Genomic DNA, 27,019 nt, shown 5'->3' on the forward strand with positions numbered 1-27,019 from the left:
GGAGACTTCAGGGTGCCACTTGCTGTGGAGTACTGGGTTGGGAAAAAAACCAGGTCTGTAATTTTCTCCACATAACCTCCTGTTTCTTACTGGAGCTTTCTGTACGCTAGCGGATAAATCTGTCGATTTAGTCTGTAGTATAGTGTGATTTCCTGGTATGAGCGCATATCCTCTCTGTTGTTTATAGTTTCGGTGAATTGGAAAAAAAATACAGAAAATGGCGAGAGCGCCGTCGACTCCGAATAAAGTGACTCGCAGGCCTCTCGCCCTCCTTCGGGACGAAGGAGTGAAAGGAGTGCCTGCAGGTAACAATAAAGCGTCCATCTCTCACAAGAGGACTCACCCCACCGCAGGGCGCAGAGCTGGACTACACGAGCCAAGATACAAGGACTGACGGAATGACGCACGGACGACAGGTCCCGAAGCACTGTGGCAAGGAACAGGCACAAGCTTAAACAAATGACACATTCGCGTTGGCACGCCGCTGAACACGCCTGTGCTAAAATGGATGTCACTGATATACGAAGGTGGCCCATTAGATGACCCGGAGTGGTCGTCAATGAGCTTCCTGTGACAGCACTCCTACAGCAACGCCGTGAATCAACGAAAAGGCTTACTGATGCAGTTGTACCTGTGAAACAATACGTACGCACCTTCCACATCAATATTAACGACTGTTAAAGGATGTTTCTGATATTAATGAAGATGTACCCCTTCCACCTCTTTAGGGGTAACTTGAAAAAATAAAGAAATAATCTTGTGACACGCACTCAGTATACTCCGACATTCAGCAAAAGTCGACCCACTGTCTCGTTTCTCCAGACTGAAGATGGCCGTCTGCGCGGTTCTGTACGCCGTTCAGCAACACAAATAAGCAACACGATGGAGCTGCCGAACCATCATTCGTTTTTTGTTGTTTTTTTTACACAAGTGTGCGATTCTCTTCTTCAGCACACATTTCAGCTCGTCCTCGCTACGGCTGCAGATTCACAACAACGGGCGAGCTCGGAAGAAAAAGATAGAGAGGAGAACGTAGAAGAAAGGGAAGAAGACAGGCCTCGACAGAACACGTCGGCTTCCATGGGAACTCGGGAACTTATTTCTGCGCAGTTGCATCCAGCGTTTCGCGTGCGTACCTGTATCTTTTTTTTCTCTCGGTTCACTAAGCCGAAGGTCATTACCACGCGCTTCCGGACGTCTGCCAACACACCAACGCGATAGGAATCTCTTCATGGCGACTATAACACAGAGTCGCTGACTAAAGTGCTTTCTCTCTTACGGCCGGCGGGCCCAGCGCAAGAAAGAGCTCCGTCCCGCGCCACTGCTCGCTTCGGCATCTTCTCTGCACGCATATCGGTCCGCAAAGGAGCTCGGTTATCACCTCAGGTCTCAGATTTCCGTGGTAGGTTTCGCAAGCGAGACGCTATCTGCCTACGCACAATAGGGAAAGCGCGCGGCGCAAGTGTCACCCACGCAGTCACGCGGAAGCCAGCGGCCGAGGCTTCCGCCGTTTTCACACGCCGAATGGCGTTGGTAGAACTGCAGACGAGCGCGCCACGCGAATACATCACAGCACGAGTTACTCAGCGAGGCCTCTCCATTCCACGCATATGCGTGTATGTGTAATCAGTGTTCTGAGAACCCGAACGGTTCGTGACGCCACCAGCAATACATTAGGAGGGCGGAAAAATTAGAAAGTAAAACTATATCCTGCCTGCACCGACGCCACTACACGTCCGCAAGCTTGGGCGTTTAAAAAGATTTTAAAAAAAAATCACATGGATGTTAAATTACCGCATGCGTTGACAATGCGATTGCATTAAAACCTTGATGCTCACCAAAAGTGACGTCAACTCCGGTCAGACGACGTCACTTCGCTCCAGCCAATGGGCAAATTTCATAACCGACACTTTTTTTTTCCCACCGACAAGGCTTTTAATGCCGTAGCATTAGTAACGTCGCCCGGCCGGCAACGCATCACACAGCAAGAACTATGCAGTGGGCACTCGTGTCACGTCACCAGCCTTGTTTGAGCGTCACTCCGTGGTGCAGAGGGCGCCAGTGCTGGCCCCGTTGTAAAGCTCCGTTAATAATAATAATTGGTTTTGGGGGAAAGGAAATGGCGCAGTATCTGTCTCATATATCGTTGGACACCTGAACCGCGCCGTAAGGGAAGGGATAAAGGAGGGAGTGAAAGAAGAAAGGAAGAAGAGGTGCCGTAGTGGAGGGCTCCGGAATAATTTCGACCACCTGGGGATCTTTAACGTGCACTGACATCGCACAGCACACGGGCGCCTTAGCGTTTTTCCTCCATAAAAACGCAGCCGCCGCGGTCGGGTTCGAACCCGGGAACTCCGGATCAGTAGTCGAGCGCCCTAACCACTAAGCCGCCGCGGCGGGGCAAAAGCTCCGTTGCCGAATATTTTCTCCGGCCATGTGCACTCATTGAAGCGCACTTTACAGGACGTTCAGGAAGCTCTCGCTGCTTTCAATCCTTTGCTTTTTCTTGAAGGAACGGCTAGCGTTCCGGACGATGGTGCACTGCACGCTAACCAGGTCCGGCGCCGTGGTCGCTCGCACTGTGGGTCCACTGCCCAACGGCGACAGCACCACAGAATGGCGGGCCTGTGATGTAGGTTAAATGTACACCCTGTACTTGCACATTCGCTCGCTACTGCTGGTGCCGGCGTGCTCTTTTGTGCCTCGAAACTCCCACATCGCGAGGCGAGGAAGAAGAAACAAAGTGGCGCCCTTGGATGGCCGGAGAGGCGTCGCACACCGCGCCGTTGTTGAGCAAGCCCAAGGATCTCCTTGTGAAGATCATACCGCGCGCGTTAAATTGAAACCGCAGGGAGGCCGGGCAGAGCAGGGAAGGCGGCCCGTGGGCTGCTCACACGCCGCCGTGGTAGAAGTGGGACGCCGTAATTACAAAGGCGTTCATGTACAAGCGCGCGAAGACAGCGTGATGTTTCGAGCCGGAGTGGGCGCTCCGAAGGGAGAAAATGGATAACGTAATTGTAAGCGCCTTCCCAAGGGTGCTCGGGAGCTTCTCGACACGTGAGTATATAGCGTATAAGGTTCTCACGTCCCAGAGTCGCGTATATATATACAGACGGCAGCAGAAGTTTACGGGATGCGTGTGCTTGGGAATAAATTTAATGCAACGCTGTCTCGTATAAGCCACTCACGTGGTACGGATACTAGCGGGCGCAGCAGCCTGCACACTAGCATGCAGGCGGTGGCGGAACCTGCTTGCCATTCGGGGACCCGAAAGCTACGCCACTGCAATGCCACGAGAGAAAAGCACGACAGGACCGGGCGCTGACTCCAACTATGTTTATTCTGTTTTCTGTTCTGTTTTATTTAATTATTCTGTTTTATGTTTATTATGTTTTTTAGTAAACATAGGTGGAGCCATAGCCCGTCCTGTCATGTCGTTCTGTGTATTCGTCTATGTATGTAGCGTTCTTTAATTTCAAGGAAAGAAAAATGCATCGCCAACAAGTCGCGCAACGTGTTTTATTAAGAGAAAAGCGTGCAGTATGCAGTGCGAGGGTTCCGCATTGCAGTACACTACGCTTAGGAAATGTCAGCGCCTGGTCGTTTTCAGCTGCCTTGCTGCGCACACTGCGGACACAGCTACCGCGGATGACCGAGTAATCAGTGCTTAATTGCCCGGAGATTTCACGGCGAAGCGGATACGTTGCGACCGAATTTCCCCTGCCAAATTTGCATGGGTCTCAATCTTTCAGGTTCGCTATCGCTCCAGCCCGCATATGCGCCCGAGGATACTCAGTCGAACCTCATTATAACGAAATATTGAATATAACAAAGAAACGACGATTCCCACTGGAAACTCAGTCAACACGGGCTATAACGAACGGCGCCTCCAACTTCGTTATAACGAGGTTCAACAGTATAACCAACGAACGAGGACAAAAACAGAACTCACAGGACAAAACCAGCTCCACTCGGACTTGAGTATCTTACATACGCGCCCGCCGTGTCCTAAGATGGTTCCTAAACGCCGTAGACAAACTGCACTTCCAGTGTGCTGTCCTGTGTGTTATATTTTTATCCTCGTTCGTCGCGCTGTTTTCATCCCGTCCTCAAGTATGAACCAACTTTGCCCAAGCAAGAGTACATAAATTAGTACATTATGTACTTACAGTACATAAATTAGTGATTTCACCTGCAGTTACTTTTCGAAGTTATCTTCGGCATTTTGCAAACGCTTCCTTCTGAAGAGTCAGCCGCTGCGGTGGCTCAGTGGTTACGGCGCTCGGCTGCTGACCCGAAAGATGCGGGTTCGATCCCGGCCGCGGCGGTCCAATTTCGATGGAGGCGAAATGCTATAGACCCGTGTATACTGTGCGACGTCAATGCCAGAGCTGGGCAACCTCATGAGGTTTCGACCACATGAGGTCGACCTCAGCCTCAAAATGACCTCAACCTCACGTCGCGAGGTGAGGTTGAGGTCGGCGACGGCTCGAAACTTCGTGAGTGAGGTCAGCAAATCAGACCTCAACCTCACGCGTGAGTTTTGAGTGAGGTCGTCATTCAGTAAGGTCAAAATTTTTAGGTCGAGACTTTTTGCAGTTGTCACGCCTTACTCGGACGAGTGCCGCTTCCGTAGCGGAGTTGCAGCTCATCACCGCAGTGTTCATGCAATGACGCTTGGTGTTCGGTTTCCCCTGTTTGGACAACCGGATGCCACAGTTCCCTCTTAGCTTCCGATCCTGCGTCGTAATGTCCGTTCAGCCCGAGCCTAGAGGAAGACGCACCGCTCTGGTCTTCCCGGAAGGAGTGTTACTGTCACAGCACGCCACTGTCCCTCCCCCTTGCCCCGCTGGCGTAGCACCCGACTGCCTACCGGTAGGCTCAAACTCCCGGGAGCGCGCAAAGCACCTAACTCAGGTTTACCCGCGGTAGCTTTGTTTGATGCCGCAAACAAAAAAGCTCAGTCCAACAAACACGCAATAAATTCGTCCCAGCGCGGATGGCCCCAAGCAAGACTGCTTCGTGTTCTTGTTCGTTGCAGGTGCTGACGTCATGGCTCTTGTCTTGCAGTCGAATAAAGGGGATGCTGCTGTACATTACAGGCTGACTTAACAGAAACTGGAGTAGTCGGCACAAGCGAGAGAATGTAATTCAAGTGGTTCCTAACAAGGACACCTGCTGATTTGATTAAAAAAAGCACGAAGCCAGAAAAACCTACACCGTCGACGCTTTTGATCGGTGACTTCCCCTATCGAATCTCGCACTAATTCTGCATATTCCCGTTCCGTAATGCAAGCAGATGCAAATATAATTTCACTTTTTTATCCTTCCGAATAACCTCTCTTTTGATCTCCGATTCCTTGTTCCTTCTCGGAAATTCGCTTATTATGTCGAAACACCGCAACACGAGGCGAACGCGCCAGCATAACGGTGTCACAGCGGTAAAATATGCAAAACTATGACGAATGTATGGTGATGTGGTAGCTGATTCTTTTTCCTTTCTTTAATCAAAATGTGCGAATGGAACTGACTACATGCTCGCGCTGTGCTACTGAGACGCTGTTTCAAACCTAATATGACGTGTAATGGGGCACGCTGTTGTTCGCTTCTCTTTTTTGTGTGCGATTTTTGTTTATGTTTATAATCATTCTCTTTTTTTCTTTTCTCATATGGGATCAGTTAGGTTGGCTGTCTGCCTTGCAGGCGACCAGGCACTACGCGTTATCTTTCTTTTAACTATTTTGCCGAGACCCATCGTTCACCTTAAACGGCTTCGCAGAATGCTCGCGCGGTGCTCGTGGGTAAAAAACGCCGAGGATGCTGGCGTACCATTGATTAGTTCAGATTTGAAGGAAAGCAAGTGATTGACTTAAAGCAGCTTGTTTCAGACTGGTTGACGAAATGGTACCCAGGATTCTGTTCAGGCGTATGAGTGCTTAGGCTGAGTGAGATCAGCAGTGGCCTCACGAAAAGTGAGGTGAGGGCGTCTAAGGAGACCTCAACCTCAAATGATGAGGTTGAGGTTGAGTGAGCTCGGCAGATTCTTTGAGGTTGAGGTGAGGTCCAGATTTTTGAGGTCGAATGCCCACCTCTGGTCAGTGCACATTAATGAAACCCAGGTGGTCGAAATTTGCGGATACCTTCACAACAGAGTCTCTCATAGCCCGAGTCGTTTTGGGACGTTAAACCCCCATAAACCAAACTGAAGAGCATTTGGATGTACCGGCCAGAGGGAAGTGCGTTTCCTTAAGACACGAAGAGCTTGCGCACTACCTCGAAGTTACGCAAAGCGCCGCGCTTCGACGTTGTTAGCGCTCTCTAAGGGGACCAAGCCCAAACTCACTAAACGTGACATTCCGCTGTGCCGTCGCGGTGAAATGTGAAATCCGAAGCACGGAACTCGAACCCGACCGCGGCGGCTGCGTTTTTATGGAGGAAAAACGCTAAGGCGCCCGTGTGCTGTGCGATGTCAGTGCACGTTAAAGATCCCCAGGTGGTCGAAATTATTCCGGAGCCCTCCACTACGGCACCTCTTCTTCCTTTCTTCTTTCACTCCCTCCTTTATCCCTTCCCTTACGGCGCGGTTCAGGTGTCCAACGATATATGAGACAGATACTGCGCCATTTCCTTTCCCCCAAAACCAATTATTATTATTATTAAGCACGGAACATGGAGCTGGTGAAACTCAGGCCGCTCGAACTAACATGTGCGGGTGTCCTCGTGCCCGTGGCTTCTGCGCAGCTCGACCATAGTCGCTTCATGAATTTCGTGCTACGCCTGCGTTTGCTACCGAGTTCAGGCTACAATGCGTTTTTGAAAGAAAAAAATATGCAGCAGATTACCAGCAACCGATTTTTTCTGGATTTGATTGGAAAACGTTTACTGCTAGCACTGAACTATAGCACTAACTAGTACTGAACTATACCAGATGGCCTCGAGCCCATGGCTCTCGGCGGCCTTGTGAGCCCACTCAGTGGCCCGGACATGCGTCAACGGGTCTAAGCTGGCTAGTATATAGCCTCCCACCGCTCTGGAGAAGGGACTGGTTGTAGGTCCGCCGGTGGCGGTGCCTTTTTACAGCTCCATGGAATGTGGTCGTATCCGCGGCTATCTCGCCGCATTCCCTGCTAGTCGAATCGCATTGCGCTGGAAAAGTAATCCGATTACGTAGAACGTTACACCTTACAAAAAACAATCAATGCACTACAAATTTGGAAGGAAATAATTTATTACAAGTAATCGATCGCTTGTAACGCTAGACGTATAAGTCGGCTGCAAACCGCAGGGTCATGGGTTTCTTCTAGCCTTCCTGGCGTCAGCAAGCTACCGGAGTCAGATTGGAAAGTGGTAAAAACGACAGGTGCTATACACTCCGCCAAAGAAAGGGCTTATACCTTATCGCACTGAATACGAAATTATGAACGCCACCACGACGCGGCTTCCCTTTAACGAATGATGTCGATACGCATCAGGAAAGACGATAGCGCATACTTAGCCCAGATGTGTACGAGCACACAAACGCGCGGTGCACACAAAGCGGTCGCCGAATAGCGCAGCACACATCGAAATATACGCGGCACTTGGGTCGGCGCACCGTTAGCGAAACGACGCGAGAAGCGAACCGTTATACGAACCGCGAAAACGGCTCGCCATTGTGCGTCTATCGTACGCGCCTCAAATACGCGCCCGCTTTTCGACAGAGGCACGGCGAACAAGCGGAGGTCTGTCTCCGTCCAGCGCGCATGGCGAACATGCTTACAAACACACACACGACTGTGCCCAAGCATACATACGCACACAGCCTAAGTTTGGCAGCTTAACGGCCTTAAACAGATATGCGTTCGCGTGCTTGAAATGACTGCCTAACCCGCACTCTCGACCGCCCAGCACAGCTGTGTAGGTGGACGAAAACAGTGGGCTCCGTTTAAACTCTCTATCCTTTTCTTTGCTTCGCTCTATAAAAATTTAATCTTCCTTCGCTTCCCGAGAGGCACCGCGTTCCCCCTCTTCCCACGAAGAAGTTTGAAAAGCGCGGCTCCGTGCGAGCAAGCAGCGGCAAGCAAGCGCATCGAGGGAATATAAAGCAGAGCCCCGCTGAGCGCACGCACACCCGGCCCGTTGCCGCTCACAGCATCAAGTGCACTAGGTCGAGCAGCCCCCTTTCCTCCTCGGGCGATAAGATGAGGCGCGCGATCTCCAGAGCAGCAGCCTCAGAAAAGGGGGAGAGAGAGAAGGAAAAAGAGCAGAGGGCTCGCCCGCGTATAAATATGCGCGCATCTATATAGGAAACTCTCGCCACTCTCTCGTTGTACCCGTGCCGCCACGCCACGAGTCTCCATATCTTTGAAAAAAATAGACGGCAGTTATAACACAAAGGAGGCAAAATGGGGCGCAATATAGAAACAGGGCCAGCAAAGAGGCGAAAAAGACCGCGAGGTGAGGAAGGAAGGAAACGTGATACGGTAGACAGAGAGAGAGAGCAAAGCTCAAAGCGGCAAGATGGGGAGAGGAGGGTGAAGACAATGCACACTGCTCTTCCAATGGAAGGAGAAGGAGGAGGAAGATGAAGATTGGGGGGGGGGGGGAATGAGAGGGAGCAGCCGGCGCTGTCTTCGCACGGACGGGGCCGTGAAAACAATGCCGTGCTAGTTGCGCCCCGTAACAATTTCATCATCAGCGTTACCGCGCCGGGGCTACAGCGACGGACAGCACGGGGAAGCAGGGGGGGGGGGGCTTCGGAACGTGGCGGCGCTGAGAGAACGAAGCAAGAAATGGGCGCGAATCCGAAAGCGACGTTAAGTGACGCCGCACAGCCTGCGCTGGGGGGAGGGGGGGGGGGGGGGGGACGTGCGATGTTTTTTTTTTTAAGACGACGACGCAGGAATACAAAGAGGCCGAGGGGGGAGAGAGAGAGAGAGACAACGCGCGGAAGGGCCGAGTACAAGAAGGAAGGAGATACCCTGCATGCGAAGTGGATCAGTTCCGCTCAGTTTTCAGGAGACCGCCTGGGAAGGACCTGGGCAAACAATGAGCGGCGTGCAGGGGAACGATCTCGAGGCGTCCTCCCGTCAGCAAGGGTCCTCTGTTTTGTTTTTATTCAGTTTGTTTTTTACGCCGCTCCGGGCTTCACTGGCGGCAGGATGTATTTGCGTTCCGCCGGCTTCCACGCTTTAAAGCGCCCATAGCGCATGCGAGCCGAGTGGCGACGATCGTGCGTGTCTGCTACGCACTGCCGGAAGCACTGACGCGCAACGCAGCTGTAAAGAACGACCCGTACACTTCAAAACCTCCTTTTGCACGGATGACAGTGGTTGCATATTCGCCACGGTTGAACCCGAACCAACGCTGGGCGTGCACGCGCCTTCTTTGTAGCAGCGTGTAACGGTAACTGGTCGCGGTATTCCTTTACACCGGGACGAACAAGAAAGCGCAATTCGAGCTTGTGCAAGGCTCTCACAAACTGCTGACAAGGCTAAACGAATGTACAGTCTTTGGCAAAAATTTATACCCCAGGGGGTTTGCTTCTTTCTAAGCCTCGTATAGTGGGACTCTTGAAGCACTCGTGGAGGTCCTACCCGTTGGAGGAGGCAGGACCGTAAATAGTCTTACCTTCGGAAGATTTGGAGCGTTGGATATGCATTACGAACCACACAGTGTGGCTCAGAAGCAAACCCGCTGGGCTCCAAACTTTTGACAAAGGCTGTGCAGTCGTGGGCAAAACTAAGAGCCATCCCCTCCTCGTATTGCGAAACTTAATTGCCAGTCTCTTGTTTACAGGAACTCAGCCATGAGCAGTGGGAAGCGAAGCTGGCTCACACAGAGCTCCCTCTTCAGCGCCAGCTGATCGGTGAGGCCCGGAGGGCCCTATTCGCCAATGGTTTCCCGTACCTGGGTGAACCACCCGGGTAATTACTTTATATTAATAAAGTTTATTCTCTCTCTCTTTGCACGGGGACGCCACCTGACGAAGCCCTCCAGCAGTCGAGACCGGCGCGTGGGGCCTGTCTCGTCAGCTGGAGGGCTTCCTCAGGTGGCGTCCCCGTGCAGAGCGGCAACTTCGAAACAAGAAGGGCGAGGGTGGGGCTTACTTTTGCCCACGACTGTACACACTGTTCGACGTGACTGCAAGCAAAAGGTTGGTGATGGAAGAAAAAAAGGAATTCCAGCGAGCAGATAACTATACATCTATTTACGGCAGCGAATATTGTGCGTTCGCCGGACGGCCGATGGTGGAGACCACTACAGCCGGGTACAACTCAAGAATGAAGCGGCGAATGCCCCTCAGAGGAGGGCCCTCCAGCCAATGGCGTAGACCGACTGTCATGACGTCGAGGTTAATCGCCTTGGGCCTGCCAGCGTCCACGAACTTGACCAACTGGACGACCAACCGCTATCCGAAAAAAGAATTCTGCAACATCGCAAGGACCTACCGTCGCAGAAGAAGGCCGTGGAAGCGCTTTTGCGCTTCTTACAATCTACCGGGCTGTGTAAAAGACTAACTGGAACGCCTTGTGTGTGTGTCTCCATGTGTGCACGTTCCTTTTTTTTTTTGCGATTTCCTCTCTGTCATCTTTCTAACCCCTATCCCCCATCCCCAGTGTAGGGTAGCAAACCGGAGACTCACACCTGGTTAACCTCCCTGCGTTTCCTTCATTCTCTCTCTCTCTCTTTTGGACTGAGAATTCCCCGAACAGAACGTGACTGAAAGACAGGCATAAAGCAACTCGAGTCAAAACCGAGGAGCAGCACAAGATAACTTTGTTATTTCCGTGGCCTTGTTTGTGGACGGGTACGCGCGCTGACGACCACGACGCCACCGCCGTGCGAGCAGCCAAACATCAACCTCCGTTTCCTGCGTCTTCTGAAGAGCGCACCCGAATGGGTACTCCGTCCAATTAAACGCCGCCTACGAGCGCACCGCGCCTCCGAATGCTCGCCTTGGGACAACGAGGAGGTCGCGCGGCAGACTTAGCCGTGGAAAGCTTCAGGCGGGTCAAATGAGGGGAAATAAAAGAAGCAAACAAACAAGCGCGCATACGCGTAAAAAGCAGGCTGCGTATAAAGAAAAACGGCAGAGGCAGGGTCGACTCTTCGTTCCGTTTTGTGTATAAATTTATTCCGCTGCTTTATTCGCCGGCATCGCCCCCGCAAGGGCGGCATCGTTACGCTCACACTCTGCGAGTACCGCTCCCCACAGGCGCCACTATAGAAAACAAGAGCCCACACCACTTAAGTTTCGCGGTACCCCCCCCCCCCCTCCCCTTTTTCCCGCTCTTTTTTGTTTCCTTTCTCGCCTTCGGCGTGCACCCCGCAAGGCAGGAAATCGTCCCGTTCGCCGCAGGTAAAAACGCAACAGCCGCAAAGGCAACGACTCGGAACCGAGAAAAATAAAAGGCCCGCAGCAGGGAGGAAAAACAGCCTTCCTGCTGCAGCCGAGGGGCACGCAGGAAAGGTCCTGCACCTCCGCCGCCACCTTCTCATCCTCCGCTCTTTTCCCAACGAATAAAGTCAAGACGGGAAGAAGGCGGGGGGGGGGGCACAGACACGCCGTGCGCCACGCGCCACGAGACCATCGTCGTACGCGCCGCTTCCAAAATTGGAAACACCCCGCGTCGTCAACGGCGGTCACACACGCGCGCGCGCAAAAGCCGTGTATGCAAGAAGACCGCCTCGGCTCCTCGGTCTTTCCGGCGGGCGCCGCAGCCCGCTGTGTGTGAGTGGTCGCCGCGTGTTTTTGCTGGCGGGAGCGCGAGCGGCTGCTCTTCGGACTTCCGGCGGAATCCAGGTGGCCTAGCGAGGGATGAGCCCTGCACTGCGCCCGGCTTCTGTGCGCGTGTCTCTCTGCACGCTTTCAAACCTCCCTTCGAATCCCCCCCCACTCTTCCAAACCCCCCACTTTTCCAAACCCCTCCTCTTGCAGCCTTTATTGCAGTCAGCTGCTGCTGCTGCCGCTCACGACGCCGCCACGTGTGGACGCGCGCTCGACACAACAGAGCAGCAGCAGCGGCGGTTTCGGACGACTTCCTGCTTTGCCCGACGACCATCGGCGTGCCGCCGCCGCACTGTGCGCGCAGGCGTGTGTTCTGTTTTTCGGACTTCTTTTTACCGTCGGCAGTGTGCATTCGTTAACGAGGATTCTGGAGCAGCCCCGTTAGAGAGAAAGTTTCCATCGAGCTTCCGGTTAATGAACTACCGAAACCCGAGCGTATAGTTCGGGTGAAAGAGGGGTAGCAGCGTTTTTTTTTTTTTTAAAGAAGGAAGGAGGGCGGCGTGGGTTAGAGAAACTCGACTTACTGGTCGAAGCTTTAGCACAGCGAAGACGTAGCGGTACAGGACAAGCCGGGTGCCTGGTGCGCATGCGCAGAAGGCACCCGGCGAACACGGAACAAGACTACGCTGGTAAGTCCCCGCAATGCAGGAACTCTCTGATGATACAACACGGCCGCAAGCAAGAGCTACAAACGGACTTGGCCGGGACAGATAGCCGAAGGTCTGCTGACATATCAGGATGGGATGCGAGGGAAGGGAACCGTATGCCTGTGTGGTGGCACACGGTCAGGTGCGGAGACGAGGCAGCTTTCTCGGATAGGGCGGAAGCGGAGTTTGATGCAAGAGATATTTGTACTGCAGTGGACATAACCTAATTGACGACGACAGTGACGCTGATTATGATGATATTAGTGGTGGTGAAAAGAAGCCAGACGCAGGCTGCTGTCGGCTACAGGCTACGCAAAACGCTATTGCTCCGTCTCTTCACTAGTACGCTCCACAGCGAAGCCGTGCGAACACGCCTCCATAGTGGGGCATGTGCCATTTTACAGGGCAAGAATAAACTTCATTTAAAAGCGAAGTTAAAAAACCATCCAAGTGCCCTCTGGCCTTTCCCCTCCAGTCTGGCACGGTCAATCAGCTTAATCTGCTAGCCATTTACACATACAGAGATCAAACCACCCTGTAGCCGCTAGAAACACGGACGCCGCCTCGCCGGGTACAGTACTGGGCGCTCGCTTCATATCCCGGAAGACAGGCTCGTACTCGCGCTGCGAAAGCCTTCTCTTCTCCGAACACCGGCTCTTTTCCACCGCGCGCTCCGAACTGTCTTGTCATAAGAGAAAGGCGCCCATACGGAGTCTTCGTGTAACACACGCGCGCGCATTCTGCGAACAGCGCCAGGCGGCGCCTGTGAGACCCTTAATGACGACGGGCCTGTACATTCTCGTCTCAGACTCCTCCTCCTCCTGCTGCTCGGGTGTACACGGAGGGGGAAAGGAAAGGAGAGCGAGCAATCTTCGTGGACGCCTCTTAATGGGCACCGCAGAGGGCCGTCTACGATGGTGCACTTTCTCCGTTAAGTACCCGCGCACTCTATTTGGTGGCAGCTATGAGAGGATGACCAAATCACCACCGCAAGAGACGCGCGCCAACGAGGCGGTACACAACGCTATAAAGCGCTCCGCTAAACGGAGAGCGCACGTGCCCAGCGCGGTTTACTAAAGCGGTAACTACTCGCGATCAGGTGCGTCTGCATGCGAAGATTAATCGCCAACGCCATCTGCGAAGTGCCTCTGGATGACCCCAAAGATAACGGCAATGCTTTCGCGACACAATGAAGAGAGCGCGTGCTGCTCTTTAGATATGGGTGTCTTCGCCCGAGTACAGATACCGTACGCGCACGCACTCACGTTTCAGACAATGGGCGAGTATCCTTACCCGTTACCCGCCAGCGAGTGCAGATAACGCCTTGTCTTCCCTTTGTCTCCTTCGGAATGTTTTCTTCGGACCATTCTCTGCACCGCGCACACTCATTGGGAATATTGTACCGCTAGCATTTTGACAACAGAATTCGCGTTCCCTGTGAATCGTACAGCTCGCGTTTGAAATACCGAAGAAACACATTATTCCTGCGGGACAAATACGCGGCGGTAAGAACAAAAAAAAAACGAAAATGAGAAAAGCTGCGGACAAGGAGTAGCCAAGCTGTCCCGCAGGGAACAAAAGAGCCAGCCGATCACGAGGCAGATAAAGACGACCTCGACGAACAAACCCAGTAACGCCGTCGACCCTGGGCTGTGCGCAGCCAACAAGCCACGCGCGGCCACCGTGCAGTTGCCGAATGTCGGCGCTCCAAAGCTGTACAGCAACAGGGCCGGGCAAGGACGACGCGAGAACAAAGGAATTACCGGGGATACGCCGCAGACAGATAGACGCGTACCGTCCGGAAGTCGTGCATTTTATAAGCCCAATAATTAACGCAGCCACATAGAAACAGAACACGAACGCACGGCCTGAACAAGAATGTGTATATACATCTTTACCGGAGCCCACGGAGAAATAAGCCTGTACAATGTATACGAACATAAAAAAAAAGTAGTGAGGGGATTTTCCTCATGACTGCGGGCTTATGTTCGGACGTGCAATACGCAGTAGCTCAGAGGCTCTATAAGGTTCCACTCCTGAATGCGCGAGCTCGTAGGGTTCGACTCCCAGGGCGTGCATCTCAATAACGCAAAATTACCTCGTAACCATGCTGTACCTTCGGCAGGTAAAGAATTTCCATATTCTGTCGCGCTTCGGTCGCGGCCGAGTCAAGCATGCATGATACAACCCCGCCGCCGTGTGCATAGGAGCACCCGATCCGCATCGAGTTCAATGCGCACTGCCTCAGTGAGGAAAGAACGCGTGCGTGTCACAAGTATTAAGGTGCCAAGACTAATCGGGTACCGCGAGAAGCATTTCAAATAGGAAGATGTCTATTACTTGCGCCAACCAAGCATAGATCGCTACAGGCCCGCAGCTAAGGATTATTACGCAATCAGAAGGCATCAAAAATAAAAGCGGGAAAGAGGACAAAAGTCGCGCGCGACATGGCAGCACATAGAACAAGTCCGGGACAATCCATATAGTTGCGCTCGTCGGCGCAAACAATGCACCTCTACTTGCGACATGCGCAGCGGGACACCTACATGGAAGCCGAGGACGCGCCTATACAGCGGCCGTCCGTATATATACACATGCGCGCAGGCAAGACCTTAGCCGAGGAACACTGCGCAGCCCTCATGCTGCTGCTGCTGCTTCGTGCACTTAAAGGTCGCCGACTCGTGACAGAGTTCAGTGACACGCGCAAAGCGGCGCGTGCCAGCGGTTAAGTGCCGCATCGCGATGTCTTCGACTTGCACTCGCCGCGCGCCGCCGACAAGGAAAGCGGCCGCTGCCTCGCTGCATACGGCCCAGGACAAACACTGCATTTACAAGCTTCGTCTTCGAAATGCGGCCTACAGCGTTACGATAAGCTGGGGACAGCGTGAAAAGGAGCACCTGGTCGGACACTGCACGTAAGGAGAAATTGGTGGTTTCGGAAATGAATGAAAACTATTTAGCACGTCCGTGACACCGTTAGGCAATTGACTAAATTACAAAATGTGGCAGAAGGAAGAAAAACTGGGGTGGGGGGGGGGGGGGGAGAGAGACACTTAATCGCTGATTACGAGTAACAATACGATAACAAAGCCTCGTTGCGCGCCCTTATATGCCCCACCGCTTACCCCACATTTTATTTTTGAGACACTGCACGCATTTCAATCTATCTCCCTCCCACAGACACCCATGCATCTATCTCCCTCGCACAGACAACCATCCATGTTTTGGTTGACGGTTCGACTCCCGGCCGGTGGCTCGCGCAAGTTGCGACTATAGCAGTTATGCGCTACATTTCACGCAGACTCCGGCGGCGCAATCGGTCGCGCAATCGTGCGACATTTTGGGCAAGCACAATCTTTGACCAAAAACCGCTTCACCGGTCAAAGTATTTGATCAGAGCAACTGAGAAACTCCGCTTCAAACGAACTCGTTTTCCTGTCCCATTTCTATACCAGACGACACCGGCTTCCGCTCCAACGAGGGTCTTATGAAAACCGGATAAAGCGTTATTAGGAAAACCACAGAGAGAAGACGACACGACGAAGAACGCTTTTTACAGAGAGAGGTTCTACTAAGGCTCTTATGTTGTCCCTTAAAAGCGCTAAAAGTGTGGTCGGGTCAAGCGCGTGTGGGACTGACCTCGCCAAGTAGACGTGACTAGAAGAGACTATCTCTCAGTAATTAAACGACGCCCCGTGTGCAACAGTGTGGCGTAACGCTGATGCCTCAACGATGCGCAGCCCGAACGCGCTGCCTGTCCGGAGACACGCCGCAGCTGTCCGTTGGACATCGCACTGCACGGAACTAACGAGGCGGGGTCCATACACACAGGACGGAGGCTGCTGGCCTCGCAAGACGTGGCACCCTCGGCGGGGATAATGGCAGCCGCGTGAACGACGGCGCAACCGGATGCCGTGTGCCGTATTGTTCTTCTAACCCGCCCGGGCCGAGCCGGGAGAGAATGCGGCACAATTGGGCTCGTTGGGCGGCGATCGACCCCGGCTATCGCTGCTCGATCGTCACGAGTGGCCCGTGGCAACGCATCGAGAACACATCGCGCCGCTGCGATTTCTAGATGGCACGCAAGGTGACTAACACGAAGAACAAAGCGGCATGATCATGTCATGTGATCGTACTTCAATCATTTGCTCTTATCTTTTTCAGAAGATTAATTCATGGGTTCAAGGCCTTGTACAGCTAGCAAATGCAGGGCGCCGAATTCGAGGGCGGAGGGGGGGGGGGGGGGGGGGACGCGAACTTAGGGGGTGCCGAACTGTGTGGGCAGACGAACTCAGGAGGCCCAAGTTCAGGGTGGTGGGGTGGCTAATTCATGGGGCTAGTTGAGGGGGCATGTCCAAATTCAGGTGGCCGCGTTAAAACAGCGTGCGACTGACCCGACACTTTTGCAATCGCACGCCGGTTTGTCACGACAGCCGCACGCCATCCAGTCCCTTCTTACGCGCCAGAGGCCTGCAGCGTTCGGCCCGCGACTCGCTGGCGCCGTGAAGCTGTGTCGTCTCCACTTCAGCGCCAAATACACGAATACAAGGAAAGCGCGCACATGCACACAAGTGCCTATTTCGGATGGGTGCCTGCCTTCTACTGTGTTCCACCTATCAGCACTTTCCCCTCCCATCTCCCTTCCAGGTAAACCGGTGAGACGCCGTTGCTTTCAATCGCCCCACGGTCGCAAGCAACGTCCTGCCCTGACGCAGAGACGGCCGCGTTTTTATTACCTGGGACAGCGCGATACACGTATCCCCGCCAAGATACCGACCCACGTGATGTCGTCGGACTACTCGCTAGAATGCAAGCGCCTTTACGGCCAAGCACCCCGCCGCGTGCTTTCTGCCCAACCTCTATAAACACACACCGAGGAAGGCTGTCTATACTAAGTCCATCTGCAGAAGATCGGAACCGCAACAGCGCCACATCTAGCACCTGCAGGTAGCAAGAGCCACAAGACGTTCAGAGTAAGCCGCAAAGTATACAGGCTGCGTATTTGCGTCTAAACATTTCGCGCGGAGGCAAGACGACAAGAAGCTGCGGTGAGAGCCACAGCGACCGGTCTGGTAAGGTTCCAACGACACACACACACGCGCAGCTGACTGTCTTCGCTGGAGGATGAATGTGCCCATTGTCGGGCCGAGCGCTTCGGAAAAGGTTCCGGGACGCCTTTCCGCAACGCACACAATCCCGCCGCTGGCCCACTGCACAGACAGTGCGGAAGCAATGATGACAGACAGTGTTGCGTCACCACGCAGTAACAAGCTCAGAACCCTGTGGGCGCGGCTCTGATCTCTACGCAAGGCCTCGGTGACAGGGCAGTTCTAAATCGGGATGGCGAAGGCATTCATGGTGCGTAAGTGTGTGTGTGTGGAGAAGGCAAAACGTGATCAACACTACACGTTTCTTCAAAGCGGGCGCGCTGAAGTGACTACACGCCTTCCCCCCATCTCTCCATGACTTAAAGGGGTGTAAACGTTCCATGAGCGTCAAATGAAATGCGAACGAAACCGAGAAGAGAATACAAACAACCAAAAATATCATAGCGGCTGGAGAGGAAACAGAGGCGTGGCCTATTAAAAATTGCGGTATTCGGGCCTTTAGACACGGTAAAGTTGCGCGGGAAAAAAAAACACACACACACACTTATCTTGTGCGTTTTCGCGCAATTTCAGCGCGCAAGAAGAACTGCAACTAGCCCGACAACATGCCCTACTTTGCGCCTTCGATGCGAAATTAAACCCCTCTAGTATCTGCCTCCCCATTGTGTAATATCTTCCAGTTTTGCAGTTGGCCTTTCAATTTCCTTGCTCGCGTTTCATTTGACGCTGATAGAACAAATTAAATAAACTGATACCCCTGTCACACGGCATTCCTCGAAGGCCTTTCCAGCAAAGGCACCTTTTTTCACCAGAGGAGCGAAAGCTTAAAGGAGCAGCGACGCAGCTACACAGTGCACCCCAAAGGTCAAGCAGTCTTCGAGGCTTAGGACCCCCTGCTGTGCTCGACGTGGCGGAAGCGAGTGTTTTAAAATTAAAGTGGGGTATTCTGTTCGTTCGTTGAGCTGAGACAATTTTTTTTTTTAGCTACTCTCATCATCAGCAGCAGGTTTTGTGTATTGCCTTGGCCACCAGGGGCACTCGGTGTTGCTGCAACACTTTCACTGTCTTACAATCTGGGCACAAGATATAAACACCCGTACAGAAAGCAAAGCCAGACACACCTTTCGTATTTAAAAAAATGCTTTCAAACATTGTTGACTGTATTTTTTTATTGCTTTTACTTTTTGACGTTGGGTGGCACTGCGATCGCAAGTTCTCGAAGGCCGCGCCTTTGGGCTCCAAAGGTCTCGGACGGGCGCCTTCGCGTCCAAGGCCCTTAGCGACAAAGGCGCGACATTTGTGCCGTGTAGCTGCACTTCTTACGCCTTTGGATATAAGGACCCGATGCTCAAAGGCCTTGACGGTGCCCCTGTGACAGGGGTATGAGAGGCTTAATTCTAGCCAAAAGAGAAGAGACTGGGCAAAAAGTGACGTCGAATATCACATTTTCTAGAAGACCCCTCGCACTGCTCTAAAGAAATGAAGGAGCTGTATGCAAGAGAGAGCCGATATCTCCATGATGCTCGTGGAAACTGTCTTGCGACCGCTACAGAACGAGTGTGTGATTTATCGCATTGCAGAACATTGTAATGTACTTTCTTTTTCCTTCCCCGGCGATTCCGCCCGTCCGGCCTGCATACACAGCGTTTGCACGGCCAGTTCGTGCGGCCACGCCCACGCAGTGCGCTGGAGCCTCCGCCCGTCTCCTTTCCACCAACGGCGCACTCTTGTCACACTAGAGCCGATCAGTCTCGCAGATTGCACTGCACTGGCCTATTTATTGCTTCGCCTCAGACGCCGAGCTGCGCAACCGCTCGGAGCCCTCGTACTCGGAAAACTTTGTAGCATCGCGGAGCCGTACTGTGTGCGGATGCGCCGGTGTCGAATATCCAAGCTTTGATTTATGGGATCCGCTTTCTCGCACCACGCCCTCTGCAGGAGGTGGCACGGGGAAAGACGAGGCCGTGAACAGACATACTCTCAGTCGAACATTTCGGGGAAAATTACTTGCAGCCCGCTCCTTTCCAATATAACTGTAGGTGGTCCCTTACCTAGAAATCTGCGCAGTTTTTTTTTTAAATACGATAAACCAACTCGCGAAATCAGAGAGGCACCTTATCTTCCTCAATCGTCCTTGCCTTCACGATATGGGGCGCCAAATTTCGCGTGACTGATGATTTACCCCAGAGACAACAATCGCATTACGTCAAACACGAGTCGCAACACCAGAAGGCCAATAGCGAAAAAATTTAGCAGCTCCGAGGAGGCAGATTAAGACAGCGTTATGCATTGGTGATAGTTTCAGGTTCGCTTTTCTCGGCGGTATGCCGAAACATCATCGCGGTCTATGTATATCATTATGACTGATATTTAAATGTATAAACCGGCGTTGCATGGACACGCCGTTTTATCAGACTGTGCGTCACGCAGTCAGACTTTTCGCATAAAATTGCGAATTTTATGGTTAATTGTCTACTTAATTTATGAATCACTTTTGGATATTACACGCCAAGAGCAAAACAAGTTAGATCACAGAAAAACCGTGCTTGTCACATGATTATCGAGTAACCAACAAATGAATATCCGGACTTCGTTCCCTGCCATGTTGCTCACGACTCGTAAGTTCCAAGTTGCCCAATCGCCAAGACATTCACCCACACCAGGCCATAATACAAACGGGACAGTTGTAACGCACGGACTAAATGTCGATGTTCAACCTGAGCCGATCGACTATAGATAGCTCCGTCAAAGCTAAGTTTTGTTAGAAAAAGCGGAAAAGAAACAGTACGCATAGCTGGCCCTTCATTTACTACGCACAGCATGCAACACCGCGCTTTTTACAAGGGAGAAACAGGGGGGGGGGGGGGGGTCGAACTATAGGCTACGGCTTAGACTAAACATTCGGCGGTAGCCGTGATGTCCCTCCATATTCTCCCCTTTCGTCTCTTATTTCCCTATTTCTGTTTTCTATTATCTCTCTTATCTTGGCTCGACTCTGCTTGTCTTGGGCCGGGTTGCGGATTTCAACAGCTGCTACTACAATGAGCTTCAGCCATACGAGCGCTCACGGTGGAGTCTCAGTAACGGCTCTAACCGTAACCGCCTCATCAGGGAAAGGCTAATTTATAAGTCAGGTAGACAATCAACAAGGCCGGTGCAGTGATGAGTTAGGCGACTCGTAGGATTACCGTGCTAACAACATAGTCCTATCTCTAGAACAACCTTTCCACTCAGCTGCAGCTGTCGCGCAGGAGCAGGCAGACGGCCGAGTGGGTTAGCAAGAGCTGATAGGTTAGTAAGACAAGCAGGGCAGCCGCAACAAGCGCGTAGGTAGGTACACAGTGTCGCCCACCGATGCTGCCTCTTCTCTGCCGCTATCGGGGAATCTACAGGCGCCAGGAGATAGTTTGCGTCCAATCCTGGTTCCTCGCCAGCGTGTTCCCTGCGCGTATAGACACAGACGCTGATCGGCCGGAGCGGGAAGCCGCGTTTAACCGAAACCCATGCGGCGGGGGCGGCGGTCGCGCCCCCGCCTCAGATGGGGCTCAATTATGCATGCGAGGCCCCCAGGAAGTGCGCAAAGATAACACCCGACTGGAAATGATGCATGTGTTTGCCCACACGACCGTTAACCGCTTTGCCCGCTCCGGCCCCACATTACACATTTTTTTTTTCTCGTGCCTTCACGCGTTCCCACGTTTCCAAGTTTCTACGCGGAAGGAGACCTCGCTGCTCGGAATGCACTCATATATATACGAGAGCTCGGCCTTGTACCGAATCGTTCAGCGGGGAACCGTTCCATCACGTTAGGGGGGAAAAAAGAAAGGAGAAACAACGCGTTTACCTTTTCCAGGACATCGCGAGCGAGCGCTAAACCTAACGAGGAAATTAACTCCGTTCTGGGAGAAGAAATTGAACGAAGACTGCTCACCCGAAGTTACGACGCTAAGGCGCCGTATAACCAAGGACCTGTTCACTTATACAGTACAAGCCGCGTAAATAGCATGTCCATGGTGCGACGCGAAAATTTATCATTTGCTTCTTTACCGCCCAGAAAGAGCTGTTCATGGGCAACAGCACAAGAGTTGCAAAGAGTGCATGCATCTGCTCGGTATGCAAATAAATAAATTTGCTACATGCGGCACAGCCAGCCGCTCGTCCCAATTAATTAATGGAAGACTGCAGCTTACGGCAGTAATATCTTCCTTGCGAGCTCACAGCGATGCCACGTGCATAGCGCCGCGCTTCAGTCTGTTCTAGTCCTTCTGGGCTGAATGTGAGGCACTGAGCCGCAATTATATACAACACATTCGACGACGACTCCGGTCTGCGTCCGTGTATATATATAAATCCTCTTCAGACCTGAACAAAAGTTTGGTCTCTCACCGTTAGGTATAGGTGTTCCCACGAACTTACAGTAAGTGCCATACTCAGAGGGGACACAAGAAATGGTTTAAACCGGCTCTTAACGCGGAAAAAAGTAGGCTTCACTGCGGGGCGATAAGAAGCGCAGAGAGCTCGAGATAAAGATGCGCCTGAAGCCGCGCTCCTGCTTCGCAGTGAAGCCTACTTTTCAACGCGTTGAGAGCAGGTTTAAACCATTTCTCGGGCCCCCTCTGAGTATGGCACGTACTGTATTAAAAAAAATACAAATGACGGTCAATTTGCGTAGTTAGGCCAAATCCAAATTAGGGGCGCTAGCGCTATGCGGCCATTGTTTTTCACTGTTTATCGTCCACCTGCCACTTAGGTCAGGTGACCTTGTGACGTCACGACAGCCTTTCCTGGTACATATTTCGTAGCGTAGCAGCCATGCTCAGTCTCTGTGGAGAAATAAGAGGACGAACCCTATAGGCGCGAAGCTCGCTTGCAGACCGAACGCTTGGCCTGGACCGTTGTTGAACGTCGCCCGTGACCTGGATTCAGCTGAGCCACAACCCCATCTTACAATACAAACACATGCGCACACGCGTGCGTGCGCGTACACGTTTTAATGTGCATTAAGCGGGGTGTGACAGGGATTCCAAAAACCACCGAGTGCCAACACGCAGCGATATTTTCCCTTTCTGCCGGAATTTCTGCACTGTCTCGACAGAGACCCCCCTACAGATTGAAAATGAGGTGATCGGCAAGCAGCGAGGCGCTAATGATGCACCGACCTACGACCTCCTCACAGTGCATGTCAATTACCGCGGCGTCTGAGGCGCACACGTAGCAGATTACGCGACAGCGTATCGGTCGGTAGAGGCCGAGGACTGTGGAATTAGGGACGCGTTACGTGTCTAAAGAGGGACGCGAGTGCACTTCGGTCGGCCGAAGGCGGCAAGCAGAGATAGCGGCCCGGCACGCTGGCGTCGGGGTCAGCGCTAAGAAGGCACCTTGCCCGCCAGAATCTGGACCATCGCGGGGGGTGCACAGGTATACACACACACCCGGCGCCAAGGTCACCGTCGAGACCCACTCTGTGTGCGTGTGAAGGCGCGCCGAGCACCATCGTTCCAAAATCTGAACTGACCGATAAAACGGGCGTCACGTACTTCGGGGAGAGGAGACGAGCCGTCCTCTTTCCTTTTCAGCTCGGCTCGAAACGAAAAACGCGTCGTCCGGAAACGCTCGCTTGCTGGACTCATTTCTTCGCGCCCGCCGAGATATATACACAGCAGCGACGTATACTGGGCTCCGCTTGGCACAGACCCAAATACCTGCGCGTTCTCGGAGGAACGAACACATCGACCATGCCGACTTGTGTCGCGCAAACGACCTCACTTTCTGGCCTACAAAGTGCCAGTGAAACGGTTTATTTCTCGACGACAAAAACCTACCTTTCTCCCTTCGCAATATATATATATATATATATATATATATATATATATATATATATATATATATATATATATATATATATATATATATATATATATATATATATATATATATATATATATATTGTGTGTGTGTGTGTGTAGACACGCGACAGACAGCGCGCAGGCATCTTGGCAGGGTGCACGTTTACGCGTGTTGACACGATGTATGTGCGCTCGCCAGGTCGCCTTTCAGACCGCGCTTTCGTGAGAAAACCGACCGCGCCATGATGTGCGACTAAAACTGGCGATGTACGCCGAGGGCGTTAATTGTTCCGCCTCTTGATACATTTACTGCTCTTTGTATAGCTGCAGAGGTGTGGTGTCGGATGGTCCTTTCACCTTTTTCACACGGGGAAGGAATAATTCAGAGTAGACGGACAACAACAAAAAAAACAGACAGGCCAATGGGCTAACTTATGAACTGTGTAGCGCGGGGCGCCCCTTTTTTTGGAAGCATCCCTAAGCTTCGGATGAGCGCCCCTCTCCGCCGAGAGACCAAGATTGCTGATGATGCAAAACGAACCACCCTTATAAAAAATGGTCTATATACTGTATATAGACTTATTATAGACTATAGCCTTCCTATGATATTTCCTTTTGTCTATTCATAGTACATGGACTGCCTATAGAAAAAGTCTACTAAGTGTGTATGACCACAAATCTATAGAATGTTTATAGTCTGTCTATAGGACTTGTATTATCTATGGACTATTCTAAAAGATTTGTCTATAAAAAATTGATAGACTTCATAGACAAAAGTTTACTGACACTCTATAGACTGTCTAAAGAAATTCTTGTAAGGGCACATAGATTGTCCAGAAGCAAACTCGGTGGGCTGCATATTGCTGGCAAAGGCTGTACGCGTACGACCGACGAACAACACACGTGCTCAAATTACGCCAGCTAGGGTTAATGACCCCCGGCCCCATTTTCTTTTCATCGCTTAACAGTCATGCTATTGGGACAGCCGAAGGCGCCTCGCCGTAAGTACGCCAGATGGTCAGAGAGCGGCGGAGGTTTTATTTATTTATTTATTCATTTATTTATTTATTTATTTATTTATTTATTTATTTATTTATTTACTTACAACGCGAAATGTGCCCGCCTCAAAACCAAAGTCGACGACTTAGACCCGCGTCTACAAAAAATAACTGGCAGCCCTTTAAAGGTAAGCGACGGCGGAAGAGGCGTCGCACATATCCGCGCAAGACCTCCGGCCTATTGTGCGCGCTATATAATTCCACGGAGGGACACACCACAGGCGACGATGACTTCCTGGAAACGGTATGTACACACACACACACACACACACACACACACGCACACACACTAAACGCTTTTCAACGCGACCGTGAATAGGCGAGACGACAGAGCTCCAGTGTTTAGTTTTTGTTTTTGTTTTTGTTTTTCCTCCCGTCCTCAAATTGTCAACAGACTCGGGTTAGGCGGGTTAACTGCAGCTTCCCGGACTTTGCTCTCGCGCTCGTGTGCCGGTAATTACATGCTCCGCTAGCCCCCACTGCAGGACCCCCAAGGTGTTAAGAGACCGGCACGAAAAAATAAAAAGGACGGTAAAGCTAAGAGATGCGGGCCTATGAGCCTCTCGGTCATTCTTTAAGCGCGAAGCATTCACAATTTTCCCCCTCGGTCACGGGCAGAAAGGTTAGCGGACAACTGTGACAGAGAGAGAGACTCATTCGGCGAGAAAGGCACTGCCGGAGAGCGCTTAAAATTGTCACGGCGCGAACTCGAGTTGCAGCGACCAAGACGCAATCCCTGCGAGTGGCGGCCGCAAACGCTTACCGACGAATACTGCACTCGTCCAGCGGTCGCGCTGTGTGCGTTTGTAACAAGTTTCCGGACGAAGCGCAGTCACAATACCGAATGTTTCACCACAGATGCCCTGCAATTTAAAGAAAAAACTGGCTTATCCAGTTAGAAGAGCGCTTTTTCGGCACAGCATTCATTGTCAGAGGTGTATAGCGCATCAGAATGCAGCTAAGACGTGCTATAACTAATAGGCTGGTTAAGTAATATTGAATAGTTAACTTTTCAACTTTTACTGTTAGGCTCCTTATTTACCGGGAGGCGTGTAAGCCCATCGTAATATACACATCAGTTTTTATAATTTCGAAAACGCGGTTACCCTAGGCGCTGTGGCCCAACGGATGCCGGCTATTTCGATGAGTATGGTGGGGTTGCTTTGCCTACAAGCTTCTCGAAAGCGCGTGTACTTTGGCGAGATGTAGCCAAAATTTGTTGGGCCCCAGCGCCGAGGCTAGTAAATGCGTTTGCCTAATTCTAAAAACCGATATGGATAGTGATTACGGGGGGCTACACGGATGTGCATAAATATGGAGACTAACAATAATAGTTACAAAATTAACTATTCAATATCATTTAACCAGCTTACTTTAAGTTAGCAGTCAGCTTTATCGTGAAGCGCTCGCTACACCACAGACAATGCTATGCCGAGAAAAAAAAAAACGCTCTTCTAACTCAAAAAGCCTTTTTTTTTTAACTGGAGAAAATCTTAGGTGAAACAACCGGTATAAACCGGCTTTAACGGATATGCGCTGCGCATGCGACGCATACGACAAATACTGCATCGCTTTTAATCAATCTGTGGCTTTCGATGTTAACTATGCGCTAGGGGGGAATTAATGATGATTTTGTGCTTTTTGACTATACTGTTTTTGCGAAAACTGTAACCTGACTGTGTGTTCGCTTTTTTATTTTTTATTTTGTGTATGTAAAAATTTCCAACTGAATCTGCTCCTTTTCTTTCTGTGCATGTAACGATTTTGAACTGAGTTTGCCCCTGTTCCTTGTAACGGCTGCCCGGGCCTCGTCAAGCTGTGTACCTACAGCTTTTAGTCCAGGCAGCCAGCCAGAATTTTCTGGAAAATAAATCGAATTGAATTCAATGGAATTGAAATGCGATGGCGCGATATGACTGTCCGGGCACGGGTACGGCGACCTCTGGCGAAGCCTGCACGTTCAAACGCTGCGATGAACCAATGCTGCAGCACACGCTGGCCAACTGACCACGCCGACGGGATACGTGGCACCCTTGTTTACCAAGCCTGCGTAAACAACCTTCGACACTCAGTGCTTACGTTAAAGGACCCGGCAGATTGTCGAAATTATCCTGTGACCTCCAGTACGGCGTCGCAGATAGCCTGAGTCGCTATGAGACGTTCACACTTTAACCATCAGCTCTTAACCCTTACAAAAATGAACATTGAGAAGCAATTAACTGTTTACTGAGTATTTATGGAATCTATAAAAAGTCTATTAATACTCAAATCCTAATGAGTTTGGTCTACAAAAAGCCAATATGTTCTTGACTGATATGACCCAATATAAACTTAATTGACTAGAAGTGAATTAAAACTTAAGCAACAAAAAATCAATTTAGAGCCGATTTCTCACAAGTCATTCAAAAGTCAATATATCCTTGATTGATATGACCCAATAGAAAGTTAATTTACCAGGTATTCGAAATTATTCCGGAGCCCTCCACTACGGACCTATTTGTTCCTCTCTTCTCTCACTCCCTCCTTTATCCCTTCCCTTACGGCGCGGTTCAGGTGTCCAACGATATATGAGACAGATACTGCGCCATTT

General features: G+C 51.5%; 1 protein-coding gene across 2 annotated transcripts in view; it reads right to left on the reverse strand.

Moving 5' to 3' along the window:
* Positions 1-27,019, reverse strand: part of LOC144129192 (cysteine and glycine-rich protein 1-like) — a 66,796-nt gene that overhangs the window by 18,149 nt on the left and 21,628 nt on the right. The gene's annotated exons all lie outside the window — the stretch shown is intronic.

This window comes from Amblyomma americanum, chromosome 4 (genome assembly GCF_052857255.1).
Source record: "Amblyomma americanum isolate KBUSLIRL-KWMA chromosome 4, ASM5285725v1, whole genome shotgun sequence".
Taxonomy (NCBI): Eukaryota; Metazoa; Arthropoda; class Arachnida; order Ixodida; family Ixodidae; genus Amblyomma; species Amblyomma americanum.